We start from the raw sequence: 13,129 nt of genomic DNA, 5'->3' as shown, positions 1-13,129 counted from the left end.
TCCGACTTACAGAAGTTTAGGCGCGTTTACTGGAAGGAGGGTTTAAGTTCTCGGATCGAAGGAAAGAGTCAATAACTCCTCCTGCGCTTTTATCTCTCGCCCTCTCATGAGCCCCATTACATCAATACCTCATGTGATTGGATAAATCTTGGACTGCTTGGCCCAATATATGTCTGTCTCAATGACAGCAAAGGATTCTCAACACTCATGGTGGAAGGCAATTCAAACATTTACCTCACTAGGAAGTACAGCACTCAGTATGAACTTCGACCTAAGCAAAGCCGCGTAACGGATTAGGTTGGGAGACTGCGCACATTCCGGCCTTTGATTGGCCGCGACAGAGCCACTGAGCGGCCCGCCCGCCTGCCATTGGGCAGAGTGGGAGGGAAGGGTGACGTTAACGATGAGCACGGCGGGTCAGTCCCGGCCGCTGCGATTGGCTGGCCGTCGGGGTGGCGCTGCGGCAGTTGGTCTCGCGCTGCCGAGTTGTGAGTCCCGTGCGGCGGTTTGTGCGTCGGGTGTTCAGTGTACGTGGATTGTGGACTGTAGGCAGGTGGTGACAGCGGTTCTCCCCGTCAGAACCTTTCCTATTCACCCCTCAAACCCCTTTCCCCCCTCCTTTACCCTTCCCTCCCTTTTACCTTTCCTTAGGCCTCCCTCGATTTTACCGTACCCCCTGTCTCGTTGTCGAAGGGACGCGGACTATTGTTCCTACCGATCTACTCCAATATTTCCCCCTCCCCCTTCAATCGGCTACTGGGCAGGCCGCCAGTTTCTCGCAACCATCTTCGCCCCCTTTCAACCGTTTTCCCTGCGGGGCCTGCCTCTCTGAACGGACGCTGATCTACTCTGCCCTGGACTCCCGGAACTGGTGAGTTTAGAGCTGGTCGGGAGTGGGGGGAGCAATCTGCTTCGTATGTTTATGTTTAGTGATCCTACAGGTGGTTTGTCTAACTACTAGGCCCCAGTAATGTCCTGCCAGCTGTTCTAGTCGCGCCTTTGTGCCCTTAAGAGTGCTCTCATCGGGATCGTGATGTTTGGTCTGTTTTTAAGGTTGGGCAGCATTTGGTCCATACCTGATGTTGGGGAGGGTAAGGGGCAACTGCATGGTCCGTGCCTGATGTTTTGGGGGCAGGGGTGGTGTAATGAAGGCAGCGGTGTTCGCTGGAATGCGCCCCGTATGAGGCGGAAAATCTCCAGTGTTGGGGGCTGCCAGGCGCCTGATGTGTAGTGGGTGGTTGAGAAGTTAACCTGATTGTGTGGACGGCTGCTTGTTAGGCTGAGCCTGTTTGTGTGATGTGGGGGTCTTACTGGGGCTGCCTGATTGTCTGCTGGAGTCTGTACGAATGCACGTGGTGGGGCCTCTCGCCGCTCCCGCCTGTGGGGTGCCCGCAACGGGGAGTTTCCGTACCCAATCAGAGTGACCCGCCTGCGTTTCTCCTGCAGTGCCTTTTAATCCTTTCTCACTGTGGGACTCTTCCATGTTTTTTAAATAATACTCTCTTTTGATGTCACAGGCTGGGCAAGCATTTTTTCAGCTATCTATAATACTGTCTAAAGTGAACGGCTTGCTAGGCCTTTTCTGGCAGGCAGTTACTCTGCAACTCTGCAGGCAGTTGTGTACGAGGACAGCAGACTTATTTTCCTGTCAGGCATAAGTTATCTGGATGTGTTTTTGAGATTTTTTTTGATGGTCTTAAGGTCACCATTACTGGATAAGGGCATTTCATTCTAGATTCATTTAATCACTAGAATTTAAATTCCCCCATTTAAGCTTGCTTTGATTAAACACAGTCTAATAGGTTAATGACAAGGGTACTACATCCTCAAAAATGTAGTATGTTTGTTATTGACTTTATTAAAGTTCTCCAAGAGCTTCATGGTAACTTCTGTTGCCACTTTTTAATGTAGTCCTTATGGATCGTGAGTGATATTGCCAATCCCTAACTGCTGTGGGATTCTATCTTTTGTCTGGGATCATATAATAACCACAATGTTACAAAACTTAATTGAGGTTTCTGTGTACCCTTTTGGCATTTCTGTCCATCTTGCTGATGCAGTTGTTTTAACCACATCTATAATATGTAGTGGACTTTGTTAGATTACTAAAGATCAGGAAAGGATTCAGCAATACAGTACAGGTGACACCCAATCATTGTTATAGCAGATTTGGATAACAGAAATTTGCCTTTATGAAATTCACAAATGATCACCCAAGAAAATAGATGTAAAATGAAATTCACTCCCTCAGAATTTTTGTAAAAAAATAACTAAACACACTTCATTTTGCAATTCTTGACACATGTACAAATGATGCATATTCACATTGCAGGTAATCACAGTATTTTCTAGGGCCAAAACTCATTCAAAATGCAGGCTCGCCTGTGAGTGACTTGTAAAATAGTGTTATTTCGAAAGAAGATTTTTGCAAAGGTTGGAAATCAAATTAAAATTAGATTTTTTTTAATGTGACCTGGATGAGAAAGTGGAGGGATGGATTGGTAAATTTGTTGATGACACAAAGGTTGAGGGTGTTGTGGATAGTGTGGAGGGCTGTCAGGTTACGGCAGGACATGAATAGGATGCAAAACTAGGCTGAGAAGTGACAGATGGAGTTCAACCCAGATAAGTGTGAGGTGGTTCAGTTTGGTAGGTCAAATATGATGGCAGAATATAGCATTAATGGTAAGACTCTTGGCAGCATGGAGGATCAGAGGGATCTTGGAGTCTGAGTCCATTGGACACTCAAAGTGCTACACAGGTCGACTCTATGGTTAAGAAGGCATATGGTGCATTGGCCTTCATCAATCGTAGGATTGAGTTTAGGAGCTGGGAGGCAATGTTGCAGCTATATAGGATCCTGGTAAGACCCCACTTGGAGTACTGTACTCAATTATGGTAGCCTCACTACAGGAAGGACATGAAAGTCATAGAAAGGGTGCAGAGGAGATTTACAAGGATGTTGCCTGGATTTGCGAGCATGCCTTATGAGAATAAGTTGAGTGAACTTGGCCTTTTTTCCTTGGAGCGACAGGGGATGAGAGGTGACCTGATAGAGGTGTAAAAGGTAGAGAGGCATTGATCGTATGGATAGTCAGAGGCTTTTTTCCAGGGCTGAAGTGGCTAGCACAAGAGGGCATAGTTTTAAGGTGCTTGGAAGTAGGTATAGAGGAGGTGTCAGGGGTAAGTTTTTTTTACACAGAGAGTGGTGAGTGTGTGGAATGGGTTGTCGGCGGCAGAAACAATAGGATCTTTTAAGAGACTCCTGGATGGGTACATAGAGCTTAGAAAAATAGAGGGCTGTGGGTAAGCCTAGGTAGTTCTCAGGGAAGGACGTGTATGGTACAGCTTTGTGGGCAAAAGGGCCTGTATTGCACTGTAGGTTTTCTATGTTTCTGTGTAAAATGCACACACTGGAAAAATGTATCATTTTGAATAATTTTTCAGAAGAATAATGAGATCAGATACAAAGTATCTTCATATATGCTAACAGTTAAGTATTTTTGCCTTTTTTCAATCATTTTAATGTGTTGCACATGAGTGTGTTTTTATTTTGAATATTGGCAAAATATTAATAGGCCATTCAAATATAGAACTTAACATGTGACTGTTATGCTTGCATTCAAGTACTCCAGTACATCCTTACAAATTCCGCTTTAGCTGTATCCAAATCAAGATGGTTTTCACTTGTCATGAAATTTGATTTTCAGCAACAGTGCAAGACATAAAAATTACTGTAAGTTACTAAAGTGACTAGTGCACAGGCTGAATAACTTGGTGTTCATTGAGCGTTCAGTAATCTAATGGTGGAGGGGAAGAAAATGTTCCTAAAAAGTTGAGTGTTGGTCTCCAGGCTCCTGCACCACCTCCCTTGTTGGTAGTAAGGAGAAAAGGGCATGTCCTGGGCGGTGAGGTTCTTTAATAATATATGCTGCCTTCTTTGAGGCATTGGTAGAAGAAACTGTGTAAGAATTAAGAGTGAGTTGTTTTGAAGGCCTTTTCAAATACCGTTGTTTGTTCCGCCCTGAGCTCAGTCAAAAGGAAAGTGCTGCTGTCAGTGGGACTTCAGCAATAGTATTTCAATTGTTGATTCTGCTCTCTGGTGTCACATAATTCAGTAACTTTTGGAAGCAAAGTTTTTTTTTCCCACCTGCCTCAACCATCCCAATGCTACCCATCAGATAAAGTATTTTTGTAAGTTAAAAATTAACAAATAGTTTAAAATAACTTCTTCTGAAAGTAGAATGGATTGGTCATGAAGTTGGCAGGGCAAAGGAAGCTTGCAGTAGGGATGATATAAACAATTAAAGTCATTAAGATAAATACATTTTTTCAGTCAGTGGAAACTTGTGAAGGTGTCTGGTGCATCATACAGCAAGATTCCTGTGAGCAGGGCACATCTTAGCATGAGCTATTGGATTGTCTTTCATGTACAAAATAATTCCTTTATAGTATCCAACTCGTTATTCCACTCCAGCAGTAATTTAATGAAATCATTGGAATGGTGATGAAAGCTGATAGTACATTTCTTGTGTTAATGTTTTATTAGCTTTATGGAGGGATGATTTTATAAGTGGAGAGGCTATTAGTATTTTGCCAGCTTAGCAATATGAGTTTTGTTACCTGATGTTCTTAACTAAACATTTAGCTTAATTTCCATACTCGTGGAAAGTGATGCAAAATCATTGCAGTGCCTGGGTAAAGCATATGTTTCTGCTTAAGTAACCCTTGTAGGCACCACTTTATTGGTGAAACTTTTATTCTTCCCTCCAATTCTTAAACAAATTACTTAGCCCCTTATGCGTTTTAAGTATTGTGATTGTTTCCTCTCAGTCTTACTTCCATAAAAACCTAACTCTTCCTTGTAGCTACAAGTTTACAGTCCTAGCAAAGCATATTTGTGAATCTCCTCTTCACCCTCTCCAAAGCCATGATACATTTCCTATACAGACCTTACTGGGTAATGAATAGGTTCTGTTTTTTCAGAAGTTGATTTTGAAAATGCATATTAATATATAGTAACCTCCCCCTAAGTATTGCAGTGAATGGCATCAAGAACACATTAAGCCTGATAAGTGGAAAGAAAGTTATTCCTTCTGCTTGTAGGTATATACAATATGTATGTGGGGCTACTGAATTTAATAATATTATAGTGATTTGTATGTAGGGCTCTCTGTATGTTAGCCATTCATAACCTAGGGAAAATGTAATGTGACCAGAATTGTATGCAGTATTCAAACTGTGATCTGGCTGGTGATTTTGAGCATTTTTGCAATAGCCTTCCTGTTCTTGTACTCTGTGTTTTGGTTAACAAGGAAAGTCTTTTAAACTGCTACAACCAGTCCCACCTTTTAATAATCTTTGAATATACTATCCACCTCTCAATTTCTTCCTATTTATTATTTATTCCTTGCCTTTTTGCACATTCCCTAATGCTCTGCTGTAGTTGCACTTAAGATTAAATTCCGCCTTATCAATTGATTATTTCTAGCAGGCGAAAGCTTTCCCTAACATTTTTTTTTGCATAGCCAGTTTTTGCATTGTGTACAGACTTTTTATAGTGCCCGATGTTTAGGTCCAAATCATTACCAGCAAAAGGGAAAGGGGCTGGTAAGAGGCTACGAGTCACAAAAAGACTTCACACAGTACCTGAGAAAATTAACATTGAGCCACAATGCATTGAGACCAAATGGTTCATTGAAGAGGTAGGGTTTAAAGAGAAGGAATTCCAGAGCTTGTTTAACAGAGTAAATGTAAGATTCTTATGCACTGATGATGTAGCTATAGAAAATTTGGAGAACATTTGTGTGTGAGTAGTAGGTCTGGATGGGTAAGAAGGCTTTTCACACAGTAAGAGATTTAGGCCTGAGGCGTTGCTTTAGCAGAGTTTAGGTGAATGAAAGGTGCACCCAACATAATGTCAGTTGGCATATAGACAATGAAAATACTTGGCTGCATTGAATATTAGGATATAAGGTTTGTTGATTCTGGCCATTACAATACATGGGCTAACAGATGCTAGACACCACTGTTGCGGGGGAGAAACACAGACTACTATTGCTTATTAAGTTTCTTGAGTAATTGTTACAGCAATATTTATGAACGCCTGAGAGTTTTGCTTAGTGTCACTGCAAAGGGGCCTGTGACACAACTAAAGAATTGCATAAACATATTGTTTTATTATTATTTTCCACAAATAAACTTGAAATTGCAATTTCTTGTATTTTGAGTATACTGTTAATGATTTCATAACTAGCTCAATTAGTGTACCTTTCTGTTTCATTTTGCCTTGCATGTTTAACAACCTGCAGGAAGTGAGCTTTTGTATCATTATCATAAATTTCTCACAGCCGAGCTACTGTCTTTTGAGATAAGTCACTAATTTTCATGGCCCATAGGAAAAACTGGATGAGGCTATTCAATTTGATTCTCATTGCAATCAACAATGAATTACTTTTTTTGACTCGTTCTGAAATTGCAGTTTAAGACCACTATTCAACTAGTCCCATTTATTAACAAAGTTATACTCAGGAGTTGTTTTTTGTTTAAATTTTTTTTATGTGTGTTCTGCTTCAGACCTGAGCGTTGATGTCTATTTCCCTTTATCTCTTTTCCCCTTACTTCTCCCAGGTTTCTTTCCTTTACCTTTTTGTATTCTAGGCTTGATGCATTAGCATCCAGTAGATAGATAGATAGATACTTTATTCATCCCCATGGGGAAATTCAACTTTTTTTCCAATGTCCCATACACTTGTTGTAGCAAAACTAATTACATACAATACTTAACTCAGTAAAAAATATGATATGCATCTAAATCACTATCTCAAAAAGCATTAATAATAGCTTTTAAAAAGTTCTTAAGTCCTGGCGGTAGAATTGTAAAGCCTAATGGCATTGGGGATTATTGACCTCTTCATCCTGTCTGAGGAGCATTGTATCGATAGTAACCTGTCGCTGAAACTGCTTCTCTGTCTCTGGATGGTGCTATGTAGAGGATGTTCAGAGTTATCCATAATTGACCGTAGCCTACTCAGCGCCCTTCGCTCAGCTACCGATGTTAAACTCTCCAGTACTTTGCCCACGACAGAGCCCGCCTTCCTTACCAGCTTATTAAGACGTGAGGCGTCCCTCTTCTTAATGCTTCCTCCCCAACACGCCACCACAAAGAAGAGGGCGCTCTCCACAACTGACCTATAGAACATCTTCAGCATCTCACTACAGACATTGAATGACGCCAACCTTCTTAGGAAGTACAGTCGACTCTGTGCCTTCCTGCACAAGGCATCTGTGTTGGCAGTCCAGTCTAGCTTCTCGTCTAACTGTACTCCCAGATACTTGTAGGTCTTAACCTGCTCCACACATTCTCCATTAATGATCACTGGCTCCATATGAGGCCTAGATCTCCTAAAGTCCACCACCATCTCCTTGGTCTTGGTGATATTGAGACGCAGGTAGTTTGAGTTGCACCATATCACAAAGTCCTGTATCAGTTTCCTATACTCCTCCTCCTGTCCATTCCTGACACACCCCACTATGGCCGTGTCATCAGCGAACTTCTGCACATGGCAGGACTCCGAGTTATATTGGAAGTCTGATGTGTACAGGGTGAACAGGACCGGAGAGAGTACGGTTCCCTGCGGCGCTCCTGTGCTGCTGACCACCGTGTCAGACCTACAGTCTCCCAACCGCACATACTGAGGTCTATCTGTCAAGTAGTCCACTATCCAATCCACCATGTGAGAGTCTACTCCCATCTCCGTTAGTTTGTGCCTTAAGATCTTGGGCTGGATGGTGTTAAAGGCACTAGAGAAGTCAAGGAATGTAATCCTCACAGCACAACTGACCCCCTCTAGGTGAGAGAGTGATTTGTGCAGCAAATACGTGATAGCATCCTCCACTCCCACCTTCTCCTTATACGCAAACTGAAGAGGATCCTGGGCGTGCCTGGTTTGTGGCCTCAGATTCTGTATTATCAGCCGCTCCATGGTCTTCATAACGTGCGACGTCAAGGCAACAGGTCTGAAGTCATTCAACTCCTTTGGTTGTGGTTTCTTCGGTACCGGGACAATACAGGATGTTTTCCACTGTCTGGGTACTCTTCTCTGCTCCAGGCTCATGTTGAAGATGCGCTGTAGTGGTTCTCCCAGCTCAGTCGCACAGGCCCTCAGTAATCGTGGGGAAACTCCATCCGGTCCAGCCGCCTTGCTGGTACAGATCTTCCTCAGTTGACCTTCCACCTGTGCAGCCGTAATCCTGGGCGTGGGCAAGGTCTCCTGTGAGTGGCTATTTTCCTGTGAGGGAAGTAAGCCTGGTGTGGATTTCTGCGGTGAGGATGAGATTGAGCTGTCGAACCTGTTGAAGAAGTTGTTCAGCTGGTTCGCTTTCTCCACATCTCCACTTATGTTCGCCCCCCGCTTTGCACTGCATCCGGTGATGATCTTCATCCCATCCCACACCTCCTTCATGCTTTTTTTCTGCAGCTTTTGTTCTAGCTTCCTCCTATACTGCTCCTTTGCCCCCCTTATCTGTACTCTGAGTTCCTTCTGAACTCTTTTAAGCTCCAACCGATCACCATCTTTAAAGGCCCTCTTCTTCTGGTTTAGGAGGCCTTTGATGTGACTAGTGATCCAGGGCTTATTATTGGGATAGCAGCGAACAGTTCTAACAGGGACAACTGCATCCACACAAAAGTTAATATAGTCTGTTCTCTCAGCCTTGAATCTTGTAAATAATCATACTATTTTCCTCCATACATGTCTGTGCAATCTCTGAAAAACTTGGGAGAAAGTTTGATTCCTTCCCCTGTGCAGTGGTCCAGTTTTTCCAATTTAAAATTTTTTTAAAAAAAGTTTAAAAAAAAACAACTTCCCGAATCTTGAAATGTGGTTGAATAGAAATTAGCTGGTCATGGTGTAGGAAGTAGCCTATTGGTATTAGGTAGGAGATTGCCTAGTTAACAGTGTAGCAAACATGAAATGTAAAAGTGGTGTGCCACTAGGATTCTGAAGATACCTCAACATTCTATAATTTTTACAGCTGAGTGTTATATGCAAATATAGACAAAGATCTGGCAAATAGAATTTTTATGCCAACCACATTTCAGTCCATTGAGTCTGGGTGTAATAAGCTTATATGGCTGTATGAATATTGTGAAAGAAATGACTGCAGGAGTGGAGACTGAAGGAAAGGTCTCCGAGATCACAGCTCAGACTTAATTGTTTGTTAGTTGTGTGTTTTTAGCTTTGTATAGATGGTTTTGGGAATGGCCGGGGTGGTTCAGGGATCAGAATAGACTTTAGGATCAGGAATTTGGGTAAATTAGAGGTCAGGCTGGAGTTTAAGCTTCTGCTCCACGTTTCAAGGCCACTGTTGTCCATCCCTGGTTGGATGTCAGGCCAGCAGACCAGCATCAATTAGTGCTGCCCTTAACCTCACCCCCTCCCCCCCCAAAACCGGGTCTGCAGGTTCCAGAATCAGAGTTCTGTGTGGGCAGGAGGAACATGTATATGAATTGATGCAGGGCATAGTGTTTGTTGATTGAAGAGTCCAGGGTTGATACAGAAGATCGAAGCTTGAAGGTCATTCTGAAGTCCAGGCCTTATGGCTGGACCTCAGAGCCTGTGAATGTCTACAAGACCACTGGGGTAGTTGAAGACTCAATGTCTGTGAGCTTGTCCACTGTAAGCCAAAGGTGGCTTGTCCTGCAGTTGGAGGACTGTGTATGTGGGTGAGAGGAAGGAGCGAGGCTTGTTTTGCAACTTGCTGTATTCTGTGTTCTGCCAAACATTATGAGCATGCTATGTTGGCGTTCAAATTTGTGGCGATAATTGCAGGCTGCACCAGCACATCTTTCAGTGTGTTGGTTGTTATGGCAAATATAGCCTTTCACTGTTGATTTCAATATGCATGTGATAAATCTGAACTTTGAATGGAATCAGATGTTCATGGTGAAGAGACGACTGCTATTGCTAGATGCTAGTAACCGTTAAAATGATGAAAATAGGGAGGCTAGTATGAAGTCACCCCTCATTCTCCTACACTCCGAGGAATAAAGATCCGGTGTGGCCATTGTCACTCTTAATTCAAACCCTCTGGTCCAGACAGCATTTTAGTAAATCCTTTCTGCTCCCTCTCCAAATTGACAATGTCTTTCCTATAATAAGATGACTTAAACTGCAAAATACAAGTGCAGCCTCACTAATGATTAGATCAACTGCAACATAATATCCCTCCTCCTAAACTCAATGTCCTGACTGATTAAGGCAGCATGCTAAGCGCCTTCTTCACCACCTTGTCCTCTTGCATGGTTATTTTCAGCAAATTAAGCACTTGTTGTGCGTCCCTTTGTTCCACAACACTCATTGGTGCCCTGCCATTTACTGCATAAGCCATATCCTGGTTTGTCTGTCCATAAGTGCATTGCCTGTCATTTATCTAAGTTGAAATCCAATTATCATTCTTTAGCACACCTCCCTAACTGATCAAAATCTTCTTGCATTTCATTGTGTTCCCTATCAACACAACTCCCTAATTTAGTATCACCAATAAACTAGCACTCCTTTAGGCATATGCCAAATGCTGGAGAATCAACCTTCAAACATCATCCTCTGCTTCCTGTTATTGAGCTAATTTTTAATGTACCTTGCTAACTCCCCGGATGCCTATGTGACCTAGTCTTCCAGGTATAGCCTTCTGTGGTAATTTGTCAAACGTGACCTCCCATACACAGAATGATGCTGACAATTCCTGATCAGCCTTGACTGTACATGTGAATGTAGATCTTGTCCCTCTGAATGCTCTCTATTAGCTTCAACTGAAGCAAAACTCATTAGCCTGTAGTTCCATGGCTACCTCTCTTGGACATGAACCACCCTCTAATCTTGAGGGACTTAATGAGTGGCTAAGGACATATCAACTATTTCTACAATGGTACCTGCAATTTCTTACCTGGCCTCCTGTAACCTTAAGAGGTGCACTTTGTTAGGCACAGTGGATTTGCCCATTTTAATACACTTCAAGCCTGTAAACACCACAATCTTTGTGATAAGCATATAATCCAAAACCTCACTACTTATTGCTCTCATTTAGTATTCATGAAAGAGAAATCTACTCAAAAAACCCCAGACATCTCCTGCAGCTCCACACATCCGTAGTCACCATTTTTACTGTTGGTATAACCGAAGAAATTCTTCGGATTATCTTTAACCCTGCCTGCCAAGTCCATGTCATAACCTTTTTTTGCCCTCCTAATTACCCTTGTAAGCCTGCTCTTAAATGTTTTATTTTTGTCAAGAGATTCATTTGTATTCAACTCCCTAAATGCATTGTATGCTCTCTTCTTTTTCCTTACCGGAGCCTCTATTTCTCGTCAGCCAGTGTTCCCTGAACTTTGATATGTCTACCCTTCAACCTAACAGGAACATGCTGCCCTTGGACTCCTGATGTGATATTTTAAAGCCTCCCACTTGCCAACTGTTCCTTTGCCTTTAAAGTCACCCACCCGATCCCAGCTAGATTCTGCCTCATGCTCTCGAAGTTGGCCCTGCTCCAGTTCGGAACTTTAACCTGTGGCCCTGTTTTATCTTTTTCCATAGCCATTTAAAAATTAATAGAATGGTGAACACTGACTCAAAGTGCTCCCCAATTGTCCTATTTACTTTCCTGCCTCATTTCCTAAGAGGAGGTGCATTTTTGCTCCTTCCCGAGGTTCCTTTATGTATCGCATGAGGAAGCGCCCAGGATACATCGCACAAATTCTGCCCTTGCACTTTGGGTGATAATTTGAAAACTGAAATCTCCCCCTAGTACCACCTTTTTATTTGAGAAATCGTGTCCTTGAGTTATGCTAATTATTGTAAAGTTTACACTATAGCCTTACCATCTTATGTCCAAGTTCTATCCAAATAGCCTCATTAGATGATGACTCAAGAATATCTTCTCTTAGCTCTGCTTTTAGGTTCTCCTTTGTCAAAAAGGCAGCACCCGTTCCACTCTTGGCTGTAGCACTGTCACGCCTAAAGCATTAGTATTCTGGAATAGTTTGCTGCCAGTCTTGCCCTTCTTCCTGCATGTTTCTGTTGTGGCCCTAATATCCTAGTGTCATGAGGCAATCTATGCCCTCAGTTTACCTTATCTGTAAAACTGTGCATATAGCAGTTCTAATAATTAACTAACCACTTTGATGGTTTTGGATGTTTTAGAGAGCCATTGCAGAAAATAAAGAGCTATGGAAGGCAAAAGAACTGCTGGAGGAAATCAACAGGTCATGCAGCATCTATAGAGCGAAATGAACAGCTAATGTTTTGAGTCAAGAGCAGGGTTAGGTTGGCTAGTTTATTCCTGGTCACCAGGAAGGTAAGAGGGCCATTGGAGAGTTGTTGCTTCCCAAACTAGTTTGTTTTTGTCAGCAAGTTTAATGACAAGGTTTATGCTGAACTTGAGAGAAAAGGTCCTGTGTTTAGAGGTAAGTGGCCATGAGGGAATGAATGAAGTAGCAAAATTGAGACAATGGAAGGATCTGGAAATGCTTAGATTCCAGGAGGAGGGATACAATTGGTGCAGGAATTCTGAAAATATAGTCAATTGTGATTGAAGTAACAAGACTCTTGGCAAAAGAATTGAGCAAGTGATGAAAGTAAGTAATTATTGCATGCCAAACTTGTTGAATTCAATTTCCTGTGATATGCATGCAGTGTGAGGTGTATTCGGTGTAAATGCAGCAAAGAGGGAAGTGACTCTGTTATCTAAAAATTGCTAACGTTTGTGATCCAATGTTTGTTTATTGTGTGACCTGTGCCAGTGTAATACTGCATTTTTATTGCTCAGTCAGGTATTTATTATGCTCCAGGATCTGAATTCCCTCCTAAAATCCTTTGGTTTGTTCTTGCATTTTTCATTGCACATACTCAGGAAATCTCCTTGCACTATATCTTGTTATGAGAGACTCCAGTCATGTGTCAAAAATACCTGGAAAATACTTATTATAATCTAATATTCTTACTTCATCTGTTGGCTTTAGGAATTGTTGGAGTGTGATGAAAGTTTCACAATTGGCCATCAAAAGTTTTTTGCTTTTCAATTTTTACAAATTAGTATAATTTTTTTGTAGAAATTAAAATTATTCTTAAGA

At 42.1% G+C, this 13,129-nt stretch overlaps 1 protein-coding gene across 12 annotated transcripts in view; it reads left to right on the top strand.

The window, feature by feature from the left end:
* Positions 1-445: 445 nt before the first annotated feature.
* LOC140728204 (poly(rC)-binding protein 3) overlaps positions 446-13,129 on the top strand; it is a 99,143-nt gene continuing 86,459 nt past the window's right edge. For 3 of the 12 annotated variants that reach the window (XM_073046603.1, XM_073046605.1, XM_073046604.1), the window contains exon 1: positions 451-871. The gene's annotated coding sequence lies outside the window, so the exon portion shown is untranslated. Of the gene's footprint in view, positions 872-13,129 lie in introns of all 12 variants that reach the window. The other 9 variants (XM_073046607.1, XM_073046606.1, XM_073046601.1 and 6 more) reach the window with 4 other exon arrangements.

The sequence above is a fragment of the Hemitrygon akajei genome, chromosome 5 (assembly GCF_048418815.1).
Source record: "Hemitrygon akajei chromosome 5, sHemAka1.3, whole genome shotgun sequence".
NCBI lineage: Eukaryota > Metazoa > Chordata > Chondrichthyes > Myliobatiformes > Dasyatidae > Hemitrygon > Hemitrygon akajei.
Note: the sequence above shows the minus strand (reverse complement) of the source record. Positions and strands in the feature narration are given on the sequence as shown.